The 11,416-nt window shown below is 46.1% G+C and overlaps 2 long non-coding RNA genes across 4 annotated transcripts; one reads left to right on the forward strand and one right to left on the reverse strand.

The window, feature by feature from the left end:
• Nucleotides 1-4,171: 4,171 nt before the first annotated feature.
• Nucleotides 4,172-10,886, reverse strand: LOC109556224 (uncharacterized). Of its 3 annotated transcripts, XR_011565865.1 has the most exons (4): nt 7,036-7,154; nt 6,143-6,266; nt 4,435-4,544; nt 4,172-4,329 (listed from the first exon to the last, which is right to left on the reverse strand). It is a non-coding gene; the product is annotated as an uncharacterized lncRNA (long non-coding RNA). The 3 variants fall into 3 exon arrangements; XR_011565864.1 differs by lacking the exon at nt 7,036-7,154 and adding an exon at nt 10,797-10,886 and having other exon boundaries at nt 4,435-6,266; XR_011565863.1 differs by having other exon boundaries at nt 4,435-6,266.
• On the forward strand, nt 4,246-6,396 carry LOC139182225 (uncharacterized). The gene is made up of 2 exons (XR_011565866.1): nt 4,246-4,346; nt 6,136-6,396. It is a non-coding gene; the product is annotated as an uncharacterized lncRNA (long non-coding RNA).
• Nucleotides 10,887-11,416: the final 530 nt, after the last annotated feature.

Consider the following 11,416-nt stretch of genomic DNA (forward strand, 5'->3'; position numbering starts at 1 on the left):
GTGCTTTAGTCTGGCGAGGATGCTTGAAATGGCCAGCTTGTAGCAAGCAGGGCCAGGCCAAGAGCCGGGAAATTAAAGTTTGTATGGTACATGGTATGCTTTTGGTATATTGAAAAAAGAAGTGCTTCAAGAAAGAAGCCAAAGAATGGTAAGTGTTTCTGGTTTTAACATTTTTCCTATTAGTTTGCTAGCCCGCCCAAGAGCTATAAAGTTAACAATAAATCAAATATATTTTAATTTGTCACGAGATAACAGATAGAAACAAAATTTTCCCAATTGATTTTCTGCCAAAGTATTTCTACTAAGCCTATCCATTCCCTAAATTTACACTTACTGTCAAAAATTAAGAACTATCAAATAAATTCAAGCCTGGGAAACATTTACTGGATGCTGCGGTAGCCTGGCACTCCGTTACGTTCTACGGACTCAGGACAAGTAAGTGATGATCTGGTCTTCAAAGAGGCAAGTGACTCTTGGGAAGGCTGGGTTACTTTATTTGCCAGAAGGCCAGAGCAGAATACCTTCTCCAGGTCATTCAAAACATATGACACATGACATTGTACCAAATAGCAAGGCACATCCTACCTCACTGCTCTCCTTCCAAACCTGATTCTTATGTTAGTAGGACTAACTTTTCAAAGTCTCTATTTGAATATCAGATTGCAGTAAACCGTACATTCTTATGTAGAACCATAGTATTTGAGTAAGTCCTGAAAACATAATATGCATGACACTTGCTTCAAAGTGTATTAAAACATAACAATTCGTGTTCAGTTTAGTTTCTCAAAGTCCAAGTTTGAGAATACAGTTGAATTTTATATTACAGATAGTTGAAAGACTCATTGCAAGGTCAGTATCAGTACTTGTTAAAATACTACTTGACTTTGGGGGGAGGGTGTAGTGTGACCAGGAAAAGAGTTTTTCTCAGTGGATAACAGTGACACAGACACCTGTTTATTCCCCAGCTAAGTGTTAATTGGAAAGGCTTATAAAAACTCATTCTCCTCATTTTTCTTTTGTAAATTTGAATGTGAATAATGACTCAAATACATAATTTTACAAGTGTCTGTATTGCTGTGATATTGTTACTTGATCATTCCAGTTGTCTCAATTTGCTCATGTCCTTTGCTTTAACTTTTCTAAAAAAATGTATTATATAGCATTACTTACTAAGTGTCTTAATGAATATGCTAGGTGCAATAGTAATAGATTTCCATAAACTATAGATAAAATAGTTAGAATTAACTTTGACATCAAAAACAAAAACAGACAACTAAAAAAAACTTAATGTTCTCACAGTTCATGATATGAAAGTTTAACATAACAATCTAAATTGAAAGTTTAAAAGCACTTCACTGATAGAGCAATCCCACAGTCCCATTATGAGAAAATCTGAAGTTTTTCACTATCAGAAATAGTTACTTTGAAAATAAAAACATGATCAATTAAGAAAACACCATAATTAATGCAAATAATATTCAGATATTTATTATTTTCATCAAAGGATATGCCTGTTGACTTTAATTCTAAAACAGCAACACATTAAGAATTTTACTAATTTTTCCTATAACATATAAGAGAGCTTGATTTGTGATTTTTCCCCTTAAAAAAAAAACAAAAACAACTTTGATACCACAAAAGTTTTAAAACTAACTTTCCTGCCTGAATAGGGTCTCTGTAAATGGCGAATCAAGGTTGTACAGAAGAGTATTAATCACAAAAAGTATTAATTAAGATAAACTTTAGGGATGCATTTCGCAAGTTTACAGCCCTGCCTAATGGCTAACAAAGACTTATTTGTTAGTTTTCATACATCCATGTCCATGTGTGAACCAATACATTTTGGTCTATCACTTTTATAGTTATAAATCAGACTCATGCCCAACTCAGAGGCCCTGCAGTCCGGGTCTTTAAGAAAAAAGGACAGTGGAGGTGTTGCTGTCTGGGAGAGTGTGGGCTTCCTCTGGGTTGCTAGGCCGCCTTTCTGTGGACCTAGATGTATAACCTACTTTCATTTGTCTCTAACGACTGAATTAAAACACTCATTTATCTCCAAGTCATTATAACGTAGAAACTGTGCACTGTCTACACATCATGGGCTGTGAAACAGCAGCCGGAACACATGACAGACTCAGTATGTTTGAAATGTTGGAGCAAATGGGGTGGTTGGTTTTGAATTCATTTGCACTCATTTTTACTACTTGAGACACGCTCATTAAAAAGCTGTATTTCAACTATGTTATATGCTCCCATTTAACTGAACTGGATTTTCTCAGCACTGCTGCTGCCTCTGACTTTTTAATTTGCTTTGAACAGGAGTATTCTTCCAAGTCGTGGACAATTCAGGCAGACTTTATCAGGTAAAGCCAAGTCTTCTGCTTTGCCTCTGCCTTCCACCCTGCTCCCGGGACCTACAAGTTGGGATTGCAGCTAAAGATGGGAACTGCATATCCCAAACCGGAGGGCTGAATCACGCTCACTTTCTTCAGGGCAGCTGCTCACAGGCATTCTGCTCTGCACTTAAACCCTTTAAAGCTGCAAACAAACTGGGAAAGTTACATCACCGTAAACAAAAGCACGGTTGCTTAAGTTATTATTATGCAACATTGTGTCATTACATATAGACACCGCAATTATTTTCCCAATCTGGCAAATACGACCTGCTTTGCTGCTTCGGGGAGAAGTAAAAATCCGGGATAAATAGGTCCATGCCACCTTCAGGAATGGAAAAGGTTTCCCACCCTCTGGAGAGATACTCAGGTTTTATCCTGCAAACAAAGTGGGACGCCAAACCGTCTCTCCAGTCTTTCGAACCCCACATTTTAAATGTAAATGATTGGTCTGGGGTGATCCATATGCTCGGAAGAGCAATACAATCACGAGCACGTGAATTCTGGATGTGCTTTTCAAAAACTCGCAGGCATCAATACACATCTGGTAACTAGTTTATTAATTAGCCTTCCCACCCGCCTTCCCCCTCCGCAAAAGTCTGGGTGACCACTGGGCTGTGTTTGCAGCCCAGGTGAGCTCTACAGATCCGGTCGGAGATTGCCCCCACCCCCACCCTGCCGCTGTGCAACCATTGCAAGGCTGGGTGTCTAAGCAGAAGACAAATCAAACATGTTCCGGACACGTTTTATTAAAAATTTGAAACCAGATAAAAAGGATCAGTTTGTCAAAAGAAAAAACAAAAAAAGGTAACTACTTGTCGTTAGAAAAGAGTGAGAGTGAGGACAAATGACCCGCGCAAGTGCATATGACCATTTTTCTCCTTAGGCTGTCTCAGAGCAGAGAATGAGGGCGAGGGAGGGAGGGATGGAAGGAAGAAAGAGGATTTCGAGCATCATTTCCCAGTCTGCAAAGGTCTGGCCTCCCCTATGCTCAAGAAGCGGTGGTAGCCATTTTCATTTTTCCCCCCTAAACGTAAAAGGAAAATAAAACAGAAAAGGTATATCTCCTTTCCTGCACTAACGGCTCTGCTCATCTTTCTAAAGGAATTTTTTAAAAAATGAATTTTAACAATCTCAGGTACAAAACCTAATCCGCATGCATCCAGTGAGGCTTCAACTCGATTCGATTTGGCGACCCGCACTGAAGGAGACGTGATCTTGAAAAATCAATCTGTGCTCGCGCCCCCAAGCCGTCGCTGCCGCCGCCGCCGCGGCCGCCGCAGTGGCCACAAAATTAGCGGCTCCGAGGACGTTTTTGCCGCAGTGCACGTCCGCCGTAACCGCCGAGCACTCGGGTGAATAATGCCAGTACAGTGTGCAGACGATCGGGCTGATTGATCACGCAAAATAATTCAAGACTTCAGTCCGGCTCTCGGTCCTGCCACTTTAAATCACAAACGCGCGTCTACACCGTTCTATAGGGGCCCACACATGCATGGTACACGTGTGTGCGTGTGTGTGCGCGCGCGTCTCTGCGCGCGCGGAGGGCCAAGTGAAATGATTCCAGATTGCATCACATATAGGAACCGGGGGAAAAAAGAGCCAAAGAGCCCCTCACCCCAACCACTACCCCCACCTTTTGCAGCGTGGACAAGTGGCTTGTAAGGGAGCTTGGAGCAAAATAAAGTCTGAACAAAACTAGACTGTGAGACTAGCACGTCGCAGAGTGAAAGTGAGTGACGTTAACGCAGACTCGGTAAAGACTCACTTGCAGACAAAACTAACATGCCCCCACCCTTTTATTTTTTTAATAAGGGAAAGAAAATCATAAATTGAGTTCAGATCTTAAATGCTGCTTTCAAAATGCACGCACATGTTGAAGACTCTGCGACTGTAATTTCTTGGGTAAACATCTGGTGAAGACATTCCAGGAACACATCTGAAAGGAAGAAAGGCGTAAGACAGCCCCTTCTTTATATATCGTGGGTCAAAAAGAGTTGTTAAAACATTTTTTTTTTTTTAAGTATGCTGTCAGTGAAAATACCTTTATGAACTCTCAGGATGAATTAGGGTTGGGAGAAGGATTGAACTGAGAGTGGAGTCCTAGTCTGTGAACTTGAGCAGGTCTCTTTTGCTATGGCCCTCTTTTCTCATCTGTAAAATCACAGAGGGTAAATTATATGCTTTCTAAGATCTTTTTATTCTGCACTAACATGATTTTAGCTAGGAGGGAATAATGATGGGGTACGGGGAAGAAGTTTTAATGTAGAGAGAAAAAGAGGTCACATTCTTCAGGTGGCATCTGTTTAAACTGGTGGTGATGGAAGTGATGAGTCCAGTATGCCTGAGTTCTTAACAATAAAGATTGTGTCTATATTTAGAGCTGCTCTTGTCCCAGTTCTGAAGTATAGATAGTATATAATGAATGCTCTTTGAGAATGACATTGTAGTCTTGTAATTATATTTTTTGGGGTAGAGACTATTTTCAAGGATCAGCCAATATAATTTTGGGATTGGAACAATTTTCAACATTCTTGTTTATAATCTGTTTGTAAAATGCATTAAATTACTTCGATAATTCAGAGAAAATAAGTTTTTAGTAGGTCTAAGAGTTCTTCTGTGCCATATTGGCTGTCAAGATTGACTGAATTAAGGAGATTAATTACTCGTCTATTTTTTCGGAAAACAACGCCAAGCAGGGTCATAGGCAGAGACCACTCTTTGACATTCCTCTTGTCTGTGTCATGAGTGGTCAGGAGTGTGGGTGCTAGTGCCAGACCACTAACTAATTTTCACATGCACCAGCTGAGTAATCATAGCCAAATTGCTTAGTTTAGTTGCGCCTCAGTTTCCCACATTATAAAATGGGGATTATAATAGCAACTAATTCATAGGGCTGTTGTCAGGATAAATGAGTTATCATATTAAAGTGCTGGGAACAGAGCATGGCACATGTAACCAACAGCTCAATAAATGTTAGAGGTTATTATTACTCCAGTGTAAATACAGGGAAAGCAAGGGCAGATATAATAGAGGGATCTTTGAACTGCTTCTGAATTTCAACTAAGGCCTCTAAGCACTTTATCAGGCTTTTATGATGTCAGCTTAAAGCAGGGAGCACAGCAGTCTTTATTAAGAATAAACCAAAACATTCTCTACCAAACTCCATTCCCATACATTCAATAGTGGTAAAGTTGGAGAATCCTCCACTTGACCAGGTCAATGCAAATATGTAATATCGGGTCTGTATGTTGAGTGCATCCTTATTAATGAGTGTCCTGACTGTCCAGGTGGTAGGAAGCCAATATTTTCTTTGGGTAGAAGTTTGCAAGGAATCAGTTCCTGCCCGTTCTGTTGTGATACTTTCTTTCCTACACAATTTGTTACCTCAGGCCTAGTCTCTGTCATTGAATTATGGGGTCAAAACAATTGCAAATCTCTGGCCTGCTCCCTTCGTGTCATTATTAGTTTAAAGGGGAAAAGCAACATTCTGACTTTTTCCTCCTCTCCTAATGACCCCCTAGAGTGCAGACTTGAACCAGGCTTTAGGAAGGGTCACAGGCAAGGAATGCTTAAGGGAGCAATCCCGATAGTGTTGCATTTTGGGATTGGAGGCGAGCTGTAGTTAAGCTTTATAGAGGAAGTGGAGATTAGGTGTTTCCAGAACAAGGTGGAAGCTGGCAGGCGTCGGTCACTGCATGTTGGAAAGTAAGGTCCCACTTCTTTCTTCCCGTGGCATCCGAAGCCCCTACCAGGAGCCGGGAAGAGACCGCCCCATCCAGGGCTGGCAGACCTGCGGCGCCGAGGGTGAAGTCCAACTCCAAGTTGAGAGGGCTGCATGCGCCGGGTTCAGTTCGTTAGCCAGACGACGTCTTGCTGAAAGCGCAGGAAGAAAAGTTGTGTTCCGAGCGCTACTTAGTGCGTGCTCGACTCCACTTTGTCAATCTGATTAACACAATCTCCTAAATAAATAAATCAATAGAAGAGGGTGTGCTGCCTTTCATAACACCTGTTTGCCTTCCTCCTTTTCGCCCGTGGGGACTCCCACTCTCTCCATCATGGACACACTCCCTCTAAAGAGGCGCTGTAAGGTGCCGAAAGGAAACCCAAGGTCCCTGTATATATATAAAGTATATAGGGACTTATGCTTTAAAATTTTTCCGGAGGCAAAGGGGGGAACCTTGGCGAATTTCATTCCTCCGCGCCTCCGCAGCAACTTGGCAACACAAGCCGCCGGCGCCTGGCCTCGCATAGTTTTCCGAGACCTCCACGGAGTCCCCGCGAGGACCTCACTGCTCACGGTCCCCAGTGGCCCGCGGACTTCCCCTGTTGCAGAGGTATTGGGGGAATTTGAGAGTAAATCCCTTCAGCTCTACCCTCCGTCCTCACCGACCGGAAAGACAGGTCGAGGATCCCCCGCTCCAGGTCCTGGAAGGGGGCGGGGGCGAGGGCGGGCGGAGGGACGGAGCGGGAGTCGCAGGAGCTGAACAACAAGGTCACGACCGCCAGGCTGCTGACCGAGGCGCGCAGCGGCCGGCGCCGCCCTCTGGCCTCGGGGCTGACCCCGCGCCGCTCGGGTCTCGGTCACCGGCCTGGCAGGTCCCTAGGAATAGGAGGGGGGCGACGCCGCAGAACCAACCCTTACTTTTCAGTGGAAGCTGAAACCCGCGGGGCTCCCTGGCGAGCGGTCTTGGAAGGAAGATCAGACGCCCAGCACAGCTGAACTTTTGAAGGGGCTCTGCTCTGCCACCCTCTTTCCTAGTGGCGACTTGTGAGAGACTTTTATCCCCTCCCCTCCGCGTCTCCATGCCTGGGGAACTTGGCCCAGACGGCCTAGTTCTCCATATTAATTGGTGATTCCACCAGCTCAGCACCGCTTCTCTCAGACAAATACCTTCTAGGGTATCTTGGAGAGAAGGAAACACGTTCAATGTTCCCCCCACCTCTTTTCGAGGGAGTATTATGTGAGTTTAAAATCTTCTAGGCGTTAAGAACCAAACCAAACAACAAAACGAAAAACAAAATACGCTGCCTTCACGTGAGTGGATGTGAAGTGAATCCAAGCCTTCCTAGGATTCTGAGCCAGCCTTTGCTCAGATAGTAAAGTCCCCAAATCCTTCAGGAAAACAGAGCCTCTTTCACGCACTTATGGAGGGGGATTTCATAAGGCTGCAATATATTACCATGTTTAAAACATTTCGCAGAAGCTAGGTTTCCTAAAAGCGACTTGCCAGCGATGCATGGAAAAGCAAATCCGCTTACCGAGCGGGGCCGCTGAAGAGGAAACGGGGAGGCAGGACCCTGACTCAATTAAAAACCGCAGTTTCCAACTTTTGAACCACAGCACCGATATTGTGGGGCTGGCGGGACTACCCCTGGAGCTGACAGGTTGCAGACCTCTGGGGCTCTTTTTCACTGCTTGCTGGAAGTCCCTGGCTGCTTGGAGGTAACCCTTCTTAACACTCAGAGTTAAGCACCCCTCCCCACCCACCCACCCCCACCCCCCCCCCCTGCGCCCTTTAGTAGTTTTGTGGACTTGTGTTTGAACTCTGCATCAAGCCTTACTCCTTATCCACTTGGGGTGGATAAACTTGTTCTTCAACTGGCAGTGTGTGCACCCAGGGTGGGAATGTGGGTGCCGGTTCAGGCAAAGATGTGTGTTTGTGCCAGAATGTTGTCTGACCCCCTGCCCCACTGGTAAGGAATGGGCTCTAATGTAGCCCTTATCTCCAGAAATTCTCCCTGGAGTTTTCTTTCTGAGAGAAAACACCACCTAAATTATTTAACAATCAAGGTTTGTGCATTTTGTATAATCAACTCAAGAGAAAAGTTGCAGTTTGCTAGATGTGTGATTTCTCTGGTCAAGGGTGCTTGCAAAGGTCTTAGACCCCACAACTCTGAGGGTGAAATCACCAAGAGTATTTTGCCCAGAAAGTATAGCCTTCCAGCTTCATAAGAATAAGGTCTGCTTTCCGTAAACCTCAAATTATTCAAACAATAGCAAAACCAAATCTCAATTACCTGCCCCCTTCACAAACACAAATGCACCCCCAAGTATTTCTGTTTCTCTTGTGGTGACCAGGCTATTTGTAGCATCTTAAACTATCTCTTTGGCAATTCCAACTTTTACAAAGTTTCTTGCTCTTTACCAGATAAGTTGTACTTAACCTGTGAGCCCTGACCATGCTTTCAACTCCTTTTAAAGGTTACATTTTAGTCCTAAGGGATAAAAATGTTGCTTTCACCCTGTATACAGGAGAATGTTGGACTGCAAAGTGGGCACGTCTGTAAGAAACTCCATCTCTTTGTCCATCACATGGACAGTTTCAACGTGCCAGTTCTTGTCTGCTAAGATGCCAGGGCAAGGTACTCCAGTCATCTGTACTCTGGCTCACCAGGTCCGGGCTCTTGCACTGCGGATGCTGCGCACACCTGCCGATTTTACAGCAGTGAAATCTGCTCAGGTCACCCGAGAGCAAGAGGACCCCTTTTTCTGTTGGAGCAACTTCATTAAGTAAGTGCTAGACCTTCACAAAAGAGAACACGTTTTGCTTAAGCTTGTTCTTTCTTAGGAAGCGCTTAGAGACCGGGCCCACCAATATTGCGGGTAAAGTCAAGGCTACCAGAAATGTGCACTGTATTAGAATGCTGACTTGGGACTCACTGAAGATCAGACTGTTATAATCAATCTCGTCTCTTTTTGTTCCCATTGCTTTATTTTTCCTTAGGTCTCTTTCCTTCTTAGTGTTCCCTACCTCCTAAAGTTATGAGTTAATAAAAACGCTGCCCCCCCCCCTTTTTTTTTTAATACATAAAGTTGACACTAAATTTGAGGAGTTAGTGTTGCAGCTAAACTCTCCTGGAGCCTAGCGATCGGTTCGCCTCATCTCTGTAATGCCAGCACTACTGTTCTTGAAATTTACTAAAATAATTCTTTCAAGGCCTTTGAGAAAATGTAATAAATGCTAATTGGAAAAAGAAAAAACCGAATTCTCACTTATTTTACTTTCTCAGATCAAGGAAAAGGACTCCAAGCAAAATAATAAACTGTTGTTTTCAAGCGACTCTATTTTCAGTAGCTCTTTTTCTTCCTTAACTAACTCACGAGCTTTGTTCGATTCCATGTCTACGTATCCCCAAGTGCTCCCACTAACCCACCCATCAATTCACACCCCGAGAGACCACAGGAGTGGACACCGTCTTAAGGGGACCCTCCCTGTATTTGCTACCTGGCTAAAGCGCTCAATTTCAGAAGATACGAGAAAATGTCTTCTTCAGAAACTACCAATGAAGGAAATCATTTACCTAATTAATTCAAGAGCCTCTATAGGAAGGACTTTGGGCCTGGAGATCCTCATACTAGTGAAAATCCCTTTAGTCCTTCCCCCTCTGCCCCGTGAGGGACCGCGTCAGCTGTCTGTTCAAGAGCGGCCCTGGCCAGCGTCTGCCCCTCCCAATGTGCCCTCAGATGGCACAGCCGAGGCGCACAGACGCCGCCCGCCCGGACCACTATCCGATTCGCCACTATGCGACCCTGGCCACCCTCTACCCACCTCCCCACCCCCAGCGTGGGCCCCCTCCTCTCGTTTTCTCCTCCTTCTCACCCTCCCCAGTGATTTTTATGGGGGTAGGAAGTAAAATGGGAACGTTTCCTCCATCGCGATGCCCACTTCCTCAGCCGTCTCCCACCCGGGTGGATTGGAATTAAAATCCGGGAATTCAACTTTGCTGCGAAACCTCTGGTTCTTAAGGAGGGGCCGGAGGGAAGGAAGACCCCGCAGGGAACACGCGGCCCAAAAAGGCTCCCACCCCGCCCCACTGCCATCCCGCGGGGAGGATGAAAGCAAGGTCCCGGGAGGGGCCGCTGGCTCCCAGAGGGGGCGAGGGCTTGGAGCGGAGGAGGCTGGGGCCAGGTGCCGAGTGCCGGACCCGGGCTTCAGGGTTCCCGGGTACCCAGACCCTCTTCCCAGGCAGCGCGCTCCCGGCCCTGCAGGTGCACCCTCCGCCTCCTTTTAGGCCCCCTCCGTGGAAACCGCCTTCCGGCCCAAGTTCGGTCCCTGGAGGCTTTGAACGTGGCCTTTCAGAAGTTTTTAAAGCTGCCCCGCCCCGCCCAGCATTCACGGGTCACACTCTTCCCCCGATCCCTCCACCCCCGCTACAGCTGCAGCACCGGGGGTGAGGGAGGGGGGAAGGGGGAGGGCCGGCGCAGGCTCTGGGGTCGAAGCACCACCTCGGAGCGCCAGGCTCGGCCTAGAGCGCTTGGAGATCCACTCCCTAGCCAGACCTCGGAGGAAGCGCAGACAGCTCCCGCACCGCACCGGCCGGAGGGGGGAGGGGACGGGAGGGGAGGGGCGAGGCGACGGAGAGGAAGAGACCGGGCTGGGGCGGAGGGCATGTCCACATTACCAGGGTTCCTGTGCCGGGCGCCAGCCAAGGGACTATTTAAAATGGCCTTGAGGGGAGGCCGCTGGTGACCGGTGTCCTCGCCCTCCAAGTTCCCCGAGCGAATCAGGGCGCCACCTACAGGCGAGTTCCAGATTGCAGAGGGAGAAGGGGAGAAACTGCCGGTCAAGAAAAGCGACCTAGGGGAAGAAGTAGGGCCCCGTTTTGTCCAGGGGCCGTCTCTCTGCTCCTGAGTCTGAGTTCTGAGCTCCAGAATTATGGAACTGTTAGAAGAAGAGGGAGTCCCGAGGGCACTGAGAATGAACTTTTGGGGAGTGGGGAAATGGGGTAGTAAATACAGGAATCCGGGAATTCGTGGATCAAAGAAATTCCTCCTCCAGGCTAGTCCGAAGCAGTGCAGCTTGTTTCACTAAGAGTGGCCCTGTGACCTTGGACAGGTTACTTGCTCTTTCTGAGTCTTGATTTCGTCAACCTTTAAAAAGGGGAATAGTGATACCTGTCTGACAGGATCTTTTCTAGAGTTAAACGGCATACTATGCGATGCCTTCTAGAGGGAGCTTTCAGCGATTTTTAATAAGAAAAAACTGTCTTTTACTCTAACAAATCTAACTTATAAGCCCTTG

This window comes from Bos indicus, chromosome 3 (assembly GCF_029378745.1).
Source record: "Bos indicus isolate NIAB-ARS_2022 breed Sahiwal x Tharparkar chromosome 3, NIAB-ARS_B.indTharparkar_mat_pri_1.0, whole genome shotgun sequence".
Lineage (NCBI taxonomy): Eukaryota > Metazoa > Chordata > Mammalia > Artiodactyla > Bovidae > Bos > Bos indicus.